Raw genomic sequence first — 13,232 nt, forward strand, 5'->3', positions numbered from 1 at the left:
GTCGCTCGATAACATCAGCCGACAGCTTTGTCACTGTGCGTCAGATCCCTGTCACCAGTTTTTTGCGCGTTGAAGAGGGTGTGTTAGGTTAGGTCAAGTCAGGTTAGCTTGGACTCAGTTTTATCTATGAAGTAGGATGGCACTTAATCTTAGAGTCGGATGAATACCACGACGCGTCTGCGTTTAGATGCTGCATTGCGGATTTTGCTAATAAGAAAACGCTACATACCATGTAAATGCGCTATATCTGTCTCGTGGTCTCACGGTCGCGTTCTCGCTTCCCGAGCACAGGGTCCCGGGTTCGATTCCCGGCGGGGTCAGGGATTTCCACCTGCCTCGAGATGACTGTGTGTTTGTGTTGTCCTCATCATTCATGAAAGGGGCGAGATTGGCCTGAGCAAAGGTTGGGTATTTTTACGGGCGCTGATAACCGCGCAGTTGAGCGCCCCACAAACCAGACATCATCATCATCATCGAAAACAAGGTGGCGAGTACTGCACACTGTCCTCAGTTATCGGAATAACCAGACGAGCTTTACGAACATGTGAGATGAAGAGAGATATGTTCTGTTGAATACTCAAAATTACTCGAGGTGACCTTGAAAAGCAAGATTATAAGCACTCTGCTTTGCTGTGTTTATTTAAAGTTGTGTGGACATACGTCAATTAAGACCGGCGTGAGCCTGGTCGGTTTCTATCCTAAGATTAATGGCTGACGTTCAGTATACGTTCGAAAGACGCACGAAAGATAAACGACGTTTAGATTTAGAGTAAGATATTCTGAACACCTAAGCACTGCAAATTAGAAACATACACATCACATTTGCAAACCGCTTCATGTAACAGAATCGCCACCCTACTAGCATAAAAACACGAGTAAGCAGTAATACAGGGTGGTTCAGAAAGGACTTTACAAAGTTCGAATAATGTAGAAATTTATTGAGATAACTTACAGAATCGGTAGATGTGTCATTTTGTACGAAACAACCTCAGGTTTCACATGTATCTGTCATTTTGGTTCGATGTGACTATCATTTGTGATGTGGCAAACATTTCATTGGTATTCAATTTCTTCCCATACTCATTGCAGCAAATCGGACGTACCTTGTACAACGGCAGCGTAGCTCGGTTTTTCAGGTCGGCTAAATTGTTTGGTAGGGGAAGAACATACATACGGACTTTAATGAAACCGCAGAGAAAGAAATCCAGTGGGTCAAATCTGTGTAATGAGATGGCCATGCGATTGACCCTTACGGCAATCCACCGACCTGGGAAGTGACTATTGAGGAAACCTCGAACTTCCGTGAGGAGGTGGTGCACCGTCTTACTGGTAATAAACCATCCCATCTCGGTCATCTTCATCGATCTTTGGAATTAAAAAGTTCTCAAGCATATCCAGATGCACAATGCCAGTGAAGGCTTGCTCCATAAAGAAGAAAGGGCCGTAAACTTCCAGTTTACTAAGGGTACAAACACATTAACTTTTGGGCTGTCACGAACGTGTTCCAGGGTTGCATGTGTGTTTTCGCTGCCGTTGCGAAATTTACGCCGAATATATGTTGCAGAGTTCGTTTCATGAAACCAAAAAATACAGCGAGCACGCTCCGCACCGGTGAAAGCAGCCATTTTAACTGTGCAACACAGTGGTGTGCTCCTGGTGGCAGAACGGGGTACCGATGTGCTAACTGAATTAAACTTGAGGTTGTTGACTACAATATGACACTTCTACCACTTCTGTAAGTTACCTCGAAAGTTGTAAAGTCATTTTTGACTCACTCTGTAATAATCTGTAGACTGCTAACACCCACTCACCACAACCAAAAAGTATCCACCACAACAAATTGTTTTTGAGGTCATTACATACGCCTAAAATTCAAAAATGGCTCTGAGCACTATGGGACTTAACTTCTAAGGTCATCAGTCCCCTAGAACTTAGAACTACTTAAACCTAACTAACCTAAGGACATTACACACATCCATGCCCGAGGCAGGATTCGAACCTGCGACCGTAGCGGTCGCGCGGTTCCAGACGATAGCGCCTAGAACCGCTCGGCCACCCCGGCCGGCGCCTAAAATTCCCGATAAAGATTTTATCTGATTATTGTTTCCAATAAATCTGCGATTTCAGTCCACAGATGCCGAACAATACCGCAGTTGTGATATTTTTCATCATCAGGTAAATAGCTTATGTCTGAGAACCTTCGTCAATTCGACTGAAGGAAACAAACTGATTTGATTTTTACTGTTAAAAACAGTATTCATCACAAATTATTTATTCTGGTGACCGCTTTCGACCACAACTGTGGTCATCTTCAGACCAATGAGTAAGAACCTCCTTCTAGTGGTAAATCACCAGCCTTACTCACCAGGAGTAGTAAATATTTGCAACAACTTTGATCGCTGTTCACACCCACAATGTATTCAAAAGTAAACTGATTTTAATTTCACCAATTGTCGTCCATAGTCTGTAGGTTCGGGCGACGATATGGGCTACAGTGAGACTACGCACGTGGTGGGGTAGTAATTTGAAAAGATCGGCCGTCTTCTGCCGACGTCGGTCGTCGATGGGATCCACCGATATCGGGGCCACTGTGACCGCAGCCTTAGTCACCAGGACGAAATTGTGTGCCCCAACTGCCTGCGCTGAGTGTGGAAGTGATAAAAAGTTTTCTAAATGTTTGTGAGTCGTGTAATTGGGGCGGGAATTGGGCGCCAGCCCGGTATTCTCCTAGTGGGATGTGGGAAACCGCCGAAACACCACATTCAGGCTGGCTAGCGCACCCCGTCCTGGAAGCGGCGCTTTAACACGCACGGCAGTCGGGGCGGGTAAGCATAAGGCTTAACAACAAAAACTTTCTGAGAATGCTCGTGTGAAGCATAGCGTTGTATGTGAGTGATACATGGACTTTGGTGAAACTGGAAAAGAAGATAATCGAAGCATTTCAGACGTGGTGTTAGATACAGACGTCGGAAAATTGAATGGACTCATAAAATAAGAAATGAGGAGGTTCTCGACGGAATCAAGGAAGAAAGGAAAATATGGAAAAAATTTACAAGAAGAAGAGACAGGATATCAAGACATGTGTTAAGACATTGAGGAATTACTTTGGGAGCTATACAGGGTAAAAAGTGTAGTGGAAGATGGAAATTGAAATGGAGCCAACAAAAATAATGTGGCAGACAGGGTGAGCAACAATTTACGGCTGTTTGCTGATGATGCTGTGGTGCAGAGGAAGGTCTCGTTGTTGAGTGACTGTAAGAGAATGCAAGATTACAGGCAGAATTTCTACTTGGTCTCATAAATGGCAGCTTGCTGTAAATGTAGAAAAAAATGTAAGTTAATGTGGATGAGTACGGAAAACAATCCTGTAGCATTCGAATACAGCATTAGTAGCGTTACATCGATTAAATATCTGAGTGCAACGTCACAAATTGTATGAAATGGAACGAGAATGTCAGGTTGGTAGTAGGAATGGCGAATGGCCAACTTCGTTTTCTTGATTGCCCATTCTTGAGTACTGCTCGAGAGTTTGGGGTCCCTGCCGGCCGCATTAAAGGATGACATTGAAGCAATTCAGAGCCGCGCTGCTAAATTTGTTGCCTGTAGGTTCGTGAACTCAAATGGGATTCCCTGGAAGGAAGAAAACGTTTTGCGAGGTACATTTTCCGTTATATAAAATGAGAGAAATGAGGTCTTCTACGGAGGCTTATTGACAGTCGCTTTTACCTCGGTCTGTTTGCGAGTCAAGCGGGAGAGGAAACGACCAGTAGTTGTATCCGCTGTACCCACCCCGCACGATGGCTTGTGGAGTATTTATGTAGAAATAACTGAGCACGCAGGGTGCGTGCGCTATTCTGAATTGAAGGTTTTGCAATGGGGGAGGAATCCATGGCGGGTCGCATCAAACCAATCAGAAGACTGACCACCTGGTATCTCACAAACAAAAAAGTTATCAGCATGACTGCCCAGTTTATAATTAAGATGCCTGGAGATGGGGCACTGTAGTTCCGAAATTAAATAGGAAATGCACTGAAGCGCCTAAGAAACTGGTATATGCACGCATATTCAAATACAGAGATATCTGAACAGGCAGAATACGGCGCTGCGGTCGGCAACGCCTCTATATGACAACAAGTGTCTGGTGCAATTGTTACAGGGTTACTGCTGCTACAATGGCAGGTTATCGAGATTTAAGTGAGTCTGGTGTTATAGCCGGCGCACGAGGGACGGGAGACAGCACCTCCGAGATAGCGATGAAATGGCATTTTCCCGTACGACCACTTCACGAGTGTGCCGTGAACATTAGGAATCAGGTAAAACATTAAATCTCCGACATCGCTGCAGCTGGAAAAAGATCCTGCAAGAATGGGACCAACGACGAGTGAAGAGAATCGTTCAACGTGATGGAAGTGCAACTCTTTTGCAAATTGCTGCAGATTTCAGTGCTGGGCCATCAACAAGTGTCAGCTTGCGAACCATTCATCGATATGGGCTTTCGGAGCTCCACGACTCAAAGCTTTACGGCTCGCCTGGGCACGTCAGCACCGACATTGGGCTGTTGATGACTGGAAACATGTTACTTGGTCAGAGGAGTCTCGTTTCAAATTGTATAGTGGATGGATGTGTATGGGTATGGAGACAACCTCATGAATCCATGGACCCTGTATGTCAGCAGGGCACTGTTCAAGCTGGTGGAGGCTCTGTAATGGTATGGGGCGTGTGCAGTTGGAGTGATATGGGACCCCTGACGCGTCTAGATACGACTGCGATAGGTGACACGTACTTGAGCACCCTGTCTGATAGCCAGCATTCATTCATGTCCATTGTGCATTTCGACGGACTTGGGCAATTCCAGCAGGACAATGCGACGCCCCACACTCCAGAATTGGTACGGAGTGGGTCCAGGATCACTCTTCTGGGCACCAGACTCCCCAAAGACGAACATTGTTGAGCACACCTGGGATGCCTTGAAACGTGTTTTTCAGAATAGATCTCCACCCCCTACGGTTTTATGGACAGACCCTGCACGATTCATAGTGTCAGTTCCCTCCAGCACTACTTCAGACGTTAGTCGAGTCCATGCCACGTCGTTTTACGATACTTATGCTCACGGGGGCCCTACACGATATTAGGCAGATGTACCACTTTCTTTGGCTCTTCGGTGTACTATACGTCCTTCAAGTGCAGGGTGTTCGGAACGTCCCGTTACAAACTCTCAGGGCTTGCAGAGGGAAATATATATAGTTAAGCCTCATCGGCCATTTGACCATCTTCTTCTGTGAGGATGCACAAAACAGTGCCCCGAACTCTCGCAGGAATCGGCTGTAAAGCCGCGAGTAATGAGTATGATGGACAGGGGCACTATGAATACAGAGCGGGACAATAGGGTGCGAATGTGGGTCTCACGGGAGGCGTGTCAGAGATAAGTCCCTGCAGTCGCACTATCCTCCGTGTCCTCGTTGGCTCAAATGGATATAGCGTCTGCCATGTAAGCAGGAGATCCTGGGTTCGAGTCCCGGTCGGGGCACACATTTTCAACTGTCCCGTTGACTTATATCAACGCCTGTATGCAGCTAAGGGTATTCATTTCATTGTAACGTCGTATTCCATTGTACGTATCTGAATAGTAATGAGTAATGAATGGGTCTGTAGTTCATTCATAGCACTTTATGTCATGAGACAATCTAAATACGATACAACAGTGCCACCTTATGGACAAGTAAACAAAACCTGCATAATGACTTCCTAGTAATCAGGCTCGTACTTCTTGCAGGAAATAAAGAATGTACATGTAAATAAACAGAAATAAAGAGTGTACATGTAAATACCAGTACAGTATTTCCTGGTCGCTGGATTGTGATTGGGAGCGGAGGTTCGGGAACATCTAAAATCAGTTGTGTATGAGACCCCAGTGGATAATGAGATGAAACTGGCTGCCAGAATTGTAGCTGCCTGTGATGTGATTCGAAACACGCCAAGGATATTTCTCAGGGTGCGTCAGAATCTTGTTCGCCGACATCATGCTTGCATTGAAGTTGACGGCCGTCAGTTTCAGCACCTTTTGTATGATACAGTTCAAATGGTACATTCATTGTGTGAATGATCGTATCTGCAATTAACTAATGTGAATAAGAAAGAACACAGAATCCTATTATCTTCTTAAGCTGGCTCATCCGACCCCAGTTTCCCTACCTCAAATTGTTCAGTTGAGCATCCTCTAGGTTACGTTAATATTATGTACTCACTTCCCTCTACAAGTCATAGAAGTTAGTGATGGGAATTTCCAAACACCCTGCTTGCTGATGGATTCACGAATATTCCAAAAACATATATTAATAGATGGAGTCCCCCCCCCCGGTCTCTCTGAAGATGGATTTAGGAAGAATGCGCGACCAACGTACGAGTTCCAAAGAGCTTGGCCCCCCGAGAGATTTGGTGCCGTTCCAGCTTGCGCCGGACGGAAGCCGGCAGCCCTTGGCCTTGAGTTCGGCGACCTCGAGCGGCCGGCGGAGCACGGTCCAGTTGCTCTAAAAGCGGCGGAGAAAGGCGTGAAAGGCGGTGCCGGCGCCCCCAGTCGGCTGCTCGCGGAAGCTGGCCGCTCCCGAGGACGGCGGACGCAGACCGGCCGAAACGAAACGAAAGTGAACCGCTCCCAGCCGGAGAAAGTTCAAGTTCACGTTCACGTCCGCAGCCGCCTCCGCTTCATTTCGTATTCGACCACTGGCCGATGCCCGGTTAGAAGGGAGGCGCGCTCGAGAGAGGGAACGCTTCGGCTAAAAGCTGCTGTGTTGGCTGCGCTTTCGGTAATCTGGCAATGGCTAGCAATTGTACACTGGTGTCCAAAACGTAAGGCCGAAAATAACTTTCGCACGATTTGTCATTAACAAGTGCCATAGTTCGATGAGACTTGGCCGTAGATACAGACAACTGCTGCAGAATAGTACAGAAGGTAACTGAAAGAAATACGCAATGAGACGAATAGAGATTACACTTTTATTCAAAGACAATAATTCACTGATTTCACCGCGATTCATGATAGGCCCCTGGACATTACAGAAGGCGGGACAGGGTTTGTAACAGGGTGTGCGATCACTGCGGACGTCAAAGCACGCTCTGCAATGTTGGTGAGAAGTTCTTGTGGTGAGTCGTTCCTGCCTTCCACCAGCACATTTGACACCTACTGGATCGTCGATACTGAATGTGGAAGTGGTGCAACGCATTCCACGTATTCTCGGTGGGATTGAACTCGGGGAAACGGCCAGGCCAGTCCATTCGCCGAATATCTGAATATTCTCTCCTTAAAGAAGAAAAGTGGTTCACGAAGGAAAAGTGGTCTCGTGGATTGGTCCTAGGTTCTAAATTGCAAGTTTTGGGTTCGATTCCCACTATTGGTGTATATTATGAACACAGACGATAAGCTTTCCTTCCTCTCTAGTAATGCCATGTGAAGAACGTCAAGCGGTACCAAAAAAATAAAAATTAGCTCGGACTTCAATGCAAGATGCTTGTAACAGTTTCCACAACGAAACTTTGTATCGAAACCTGACAGAAAATCCAAAGAGATTCTGGTCGTATGTGAAGTATATTAGGGCAAGAAACAATCAATGCCTTCTCTGCGCGATAGCAATGGAGATACTGTCGAAGACAGTGCTGCCAAAGCAGAATTACTAAACACAGCCTTCCGAAATGCCTTCACAAAAGAAGACGAAGTACATATTCCAGAATTCGGACCGAGAACAACTGCCAACATGAGTAACGTAGAAGTAAATATCCTCGGAGTAGTGAAGCAACATAAATCACTTAATGAAAGCAAGTCTTCTGCTCCAGATTGTATACCAATTAGGTTCCTTTCGGAGTATGCTGATTCATTAGTTCCATACTTAACAATCATATACAACCGTTCGCTCGACGAAAGATCCGTGTCCAAAGACTGGAAAGTTGCACAGGTCACACCAATATTCAAAAAAGGAAGTAGGTGTAACCCACTAAATTACAGGCTCATATCGTTAACGTCGATAAGCAGTAGGATTTTGGAACATATATTGCGTTCAAACATTATGAATTCAAAAAATGGTTCAAATGGCTCTGAGCACTATGGGACTTAACATCTGGGGTCATCAGTCCCCTAGAACTTAGAACTACTTCAATCTAACTAACCTAAGGACATCACTCACATCCATGCCCGAGGCAGGATTCCAACCTGCGACCGTAGCGGTCGCGCGGTTCCAGGCTGAAGCGCCTAGAACCACTCAGTCACACCGGCCGGCCAATTATGAATTACCTCGAACAAAACGGTCTATTGACACACAGTCAACATGGGTTTAGAAAACATCGTTCCTGTGAAACACAACTAGCTCTTTATTCACATGAAGTGTTGAGCGCTATTTGCAAGGGATTTCAGACCGATTCCGTATTTCTGGATTTCCAGAAGGCTTTTGACACTGTACCACACAAGCGGCTCGTGGTGAAATTGCGTGCTTATGGAATATCGTCTCAGTTATGTGACTGGATTTGTGATTTCCTGTCATAGAGGTCACAGTTCGTAGTAATTGACGGAAAGTCATGGAGTAAAACAGAAGTGATTTCTGACGTTCCCCAAGGTAGTGTTATAGGCCCTTTGCTGTTCCTTATCTATATAAACGATTTGGGAGACAATCTGAGTAGCCGTCTTCGGTTGTTTGCAGATGACGCTGTCTTTTATGGACTAATAAAGTCATCAGAAGATCAAAACAAATTGCTGAACGATTTAGAAAAGATATCTAAATGGTGTGAAATTTGGCAGTTGACCCTAAATAACGAAAAGTGGGAGGTCAACCACGTGAGTGCTAAAAGGAATTCGTTAAACTTCGGTTACACGATAGATCAGTCTAATCTAAAAGCCGCAAATTCAACTAAATACCTAGGAATTACAATTACGAACAACTTAAATTGGAAGGAACACATAGAAAATGTAACAGATCTACTAAGGAGACTGCCTACACTACGCTTGTCCGTCCTCTTTTAGAATACTGCTGCGCGGTGTGGGATCCTTACCAGACAGGACTGACATCGAAAAAGTTCAAAGAAAGGCAGCATGTTTTGTATTATCGCGAAATATGGGAGAGAGTGTCACAGAAATGATACTGGATTTGGGCTGTACATCATTAAAAGAAAGGCGTTTTTCGTTGCGACGGAATTCCAATCACCGGCTTTCTCCTCCGAATGTGAAAATATTTTGTTGACTCCGACCTACATAGGGAGGAACGATCACCACATAAAATAAGGAAAATAAGAGCTCGTTCTGAAAGATATAGGTGTTCGTTCTTTCCGCGCACTATTCGAGATTGGTGTAATAGAGAATAATGAAGAAGGTTCGATTAACCCTTTGCCAGGCACTTTAATGTGATTTGCAGAGTATCCATGTATATGTAGATGTAGACGTGGTTGTTCCAAGAGCTGCTCTACCTTCGTTGTTCGATGCGGTCGCGTATTGTCAGGGCCGAAGACACCGCTGAAAAGACGCACATTGGGAAGGAGTAGTGTCACAGTTAAGCTGACCGGTCAGTGTGCCGCGTACAAAGATTTGGACAGTCATCCATTAAGGGGTAGCACCACTGTAACGACCTAGAAAAGGCACTCAACTGCGCGGTTATCAGCGCCCGTACAAATTCTCAACCTTCGCTGAGCCCAATCTCGCTACTTTCATGAATGATGAGGAAGTGGTGAGAACAGCACAAACACCCAGTCATCTCGAGGCAGGTGAAAATCCCTGACACCACTGCCAATCGAAATCGGAACCCCGTGCTCGGAAAGCGAGAAAGCGACCGCGAGACCACGTGCTGCGCACTAAAGGTAATAGAGAAATAATAGTTGGGTAGTTATTGGCGTATATTTAAGTATATCACAAAGATATTTGTCGGAAAATATTACAAAACGGCGGCACTGCAGCAGTTTTCCTGAAGCATACTGAATTTGAGGCGATCTTCGGCACGCACTATAACTGGTGCAAATTTGCATCTGGAAAAAATAAAAGAATATATGATTTTTGTGTAACTGGAGAGTATTTGAATAAAGCCGTTTAGTTTTCAAAAAATTACAGTTATTTGTTAATAAATATTGTTTAAATTAACAAATCGAAAAGTTCCCTACGTGGTTCAGTTTGAAATGTTATTTCAAAGCTGTAGTCAAATTTTCAAATAAAAAGATTGAAAATTAAAATTGAAACAAATGTGCCCTCTGTCACTATTATTTTTAGTCTTATTGACCAGGTTTGAACCCTTCTAAGAGTGCCTTCATCAGAATTAAAACAAAATGGCCTATAACATACTTGTTTTAATTCTGATGAAGGCACTCTTAGAAGTGTTGAAACCTGGTCAATAAGACTAAAAATAATGGTGACCGAGTGCTCATTTGTTTCAATTTTAATTTAGAAATGGTCACTGAACCAATCAGCCATGTTTAAAACTTTGAGATTGAAAATTGTTGAAGTTATACTGCCTGCCGTTTTGAAAAATCATATTCCGAGAAAAACGCGTAGGAAGTTTTCAAACGTGTTATAGCCATGAACAAATGGAGAAATTATACTTTTAAAAAATTCTTACCTTAATCTGGTATCTCAGGACTGGCCTTCGTGCTGCAGCAATTGCAGTCAAAATCGGTCGTGGCAATTCCACCAACACACAAAACTTTACAATTCCGGTTAGTCCTACTCCGAGCAGGCGCACTGCTAAGGCGATTCGACGGTTTATTTCATGTGTGTTCCGTATAAACTTACTACTTCATACAACAACTTCTGGGTAGTTTGGACAAGCAATAATTATGAAATTACAATTGAGTCCAGACCTTAAGCTGCTTACAGGCGTTAATAAATTTCAACGGGAACAGTTGAAAATGTGTGCCCCGACCGGGCCTCGAACTCAGGATGACGCTCTATCCATCTGAGCCACCGATGACACAGAGGTCAGTGCGACTGTAGGGACTTACCTCTGTCACACTCCCCCGTGAGACCCACAGTCCCAACTTACTGTCCACACACAACATTTGTAGTGCTCCTGCCCACTATACTCGCTACTCGCGGCGGTCAATTTACAGATTCCCGTCAGAGTTCGGGCAATGAGAGTGCATCCTCACTGAAGAAGATCATTGGTCGGTCAGCCGTATCTACACTCCTGGAAATGGAAAAAAGAACACATTGACACCGGTGTGTCAGACCCACCATACTTGCTCCGGACACTGCGAGAGGGCTGTACAAGCAATGATCACACGCACGGCACAGCGGACACACCAGGAACCGCGGTGTTGGCCGTCGAATGGCGCTAGCTGCGCAGCATTTGTGCACCGCCGCCGTCAGTGTCAGCCAGTTTGCCGTGGCATACGGAGCTCCATCGCAGTCTTTAACACTGGTAGCATGCCGCGACAGCGTGGACGTGAACCGTATGTGCAGTTGACGGACTTTGAGCGAGGGCGTATAGTGGGCATGCGGGAGGCCGGGTGGACGTACCGCCGAATTGCTCAACACGTGGGGCGTGAGGTCTCCACAGTACATCGATGTTGTCGCCAGTGGTCGGCGGAAGGCGCACGTGCCCGTCGACCTGGGACCGGACCGCAGCGACGCACGGATGCACGCCAAGACCGTAGGATCCTACGCAGTGCCGTAGGGGACCGCACCGCCACTTCCCAGCAAATTAGGGACACTGTTGCTCCTGGGGTATCGGCGAGGACCATTCGCAACCGTCTCCATGAAGCTGGGCTACGGTCCCGCACACCGTTAGGCCGTCTTCCGCTCACGCCCCAACATCGTGCAGCCCGCCTCCAGTGGTGTCGCGACAGGCGTGAATGGAGGGACGAATGGAGACGTGTCGTCTTCAGCGATGAGAGTCGCTTCTGCCTTGGTGCCAATGATGGTCGTATGCGTGTTTGGCGCCGTGCAGGTGAGCGCCACAATCAGGACTGCATACGACCGAGGCACACAGGGCCAACACCCGGCATCATGGTGTGGGGAGCGATCTCCTACACTGGCCGTACACCACTGGTGATCGTCGAGGGGACACTGAATAGTGCACGGTACATCCAAACCGTCATCGAACCCATCGTTCTACCATTCCTAGACCGGCAAGGGAACTTGCTGTTCCAACAGGACAATGCACGTCCGCATGTATCCCGTGCCACCCAATGTGCTCTAGAAGGTGTAAGTCAACTACCCTGGCCAGCAAGATCTCCGGATCTGTCCCCCATTGAGCATGTTTGGGACTGGATGAAGCGTCGTCTCACGCGGTCTGCACGTCCAGCACGAACGCTGGTCCAACTGAGGCACCAGGTGGAAATGGCATGGCAAGCCGTTCCACAGGACTACATCCAGCATCTCTACGATCGTCTCCATGGGAGAATAGCAGCCTGCATTGCTGCGAAAGGTGGATATACACTGTACTAGTGCCGACATTGTGCATGCTCTGTTGCCTGTGTCTATGTGCCTGTGGTTCTGTCAGTGTGATCATGTGATGTATCTGACCCCAGGAATGTGTCAATAAAGTTTCCCCTTCCTGGGACAATGAATTCACGGTGTTCTTATTTCAATTTCCAGGAGTGTATATGAAGATAGTATCTGTTCTTTCGGACATGTCCGAAAGAACAGATACCATCTTGATATTGCAATAATTACTGTGAAGTCTAAGCCTCGAGGATTTTGTTCTTGCAACGTAATGTCTGCATTGCACGTTTTACATTTGACGTGTTAAAAGAGAAAACATCAAGAAAATTTATAATCCTATAGCTCAATCCGTAATTCACATCGATATCCTGGTCACGGTCTTCGAATTTTTTAGCAGAGACACTAACTCTTTCGGAACTGCTCTCTGTCTTATATCTATTCTTTGGACGCTTTGGTGACATACGTAGTTGGATATGATGTTCATGTACCTTATCTGCAGGGGTATACTTTCTTATCACTCGCTCTCACTTGAAAGACAAAACTGTACCATAAGATCACAAACAAACTATCAAAAGTGAATACTGCACACAAAAATCAAGATTCGAAGCGAAAGAATCGTCTTTCTCGTATATGTACGGACGCTTGCTGACGCTAAGCTAACGTATTATTGTTTTGAAATGCTTCCCGCCGGCCGGTGTGGCCGTGCGGTTCCAAGCGCTTCAGTTTGGAACCGCGTGACCGCTACGGTCGCAGGTTCGAATCATGCCTCGGGCATGGATGTGTGTGATGTCCTTAGGCTCAGAGCCATTTGAACCATTTTTTTGCT

The 13,232-nt window shown here is 45.9% G+C and overlaps 1 long non-coding RNA gene across 3 annotated transcripts in view; it reads right to left on the reverse strand.

The window, feature by feature from the left end:
- The window catches only part of LOC126210284 (uncharacterized), a 215,729-nt gene that overhangs the window by 106,131 nt on the left and 96,366 nt on the right, over positions 1 to 13,232 (reverse strand). Inside the window, exon 3 of one of the 3 annotated variants that reach the window (XR_007540639.1) lies at positions 9,863 to 9,996. The exons of the other annotated variants lie outside the window; for them this stretch is intronic. This is a non-coding gene — a long non-coding RNA (uncharacterized LOC126210284). Of the gene's footprint in view, positions 1 to 9,862; positions 9,997 to 13,232 lie in introns of those variants that run through there. 3 annotated transcript variants of the gene reach the window in all.

The sequence above is a fragment of the Schistocerca nitens genome, chromosome 10, assembly GCF_023898315.1.
Source record: "Schistocerca nitens isolate TAMUIC-IGC-003100 chromosome 10, iqSchNite1.1, whole genome shotgun sequence".
NCBI classification, from domain to species: Eukaryota; Metazoa; Arthropoda; class Insecta; order Orthoptera; family Acrididae; genus Schistocerca; species Schistocerca nitens.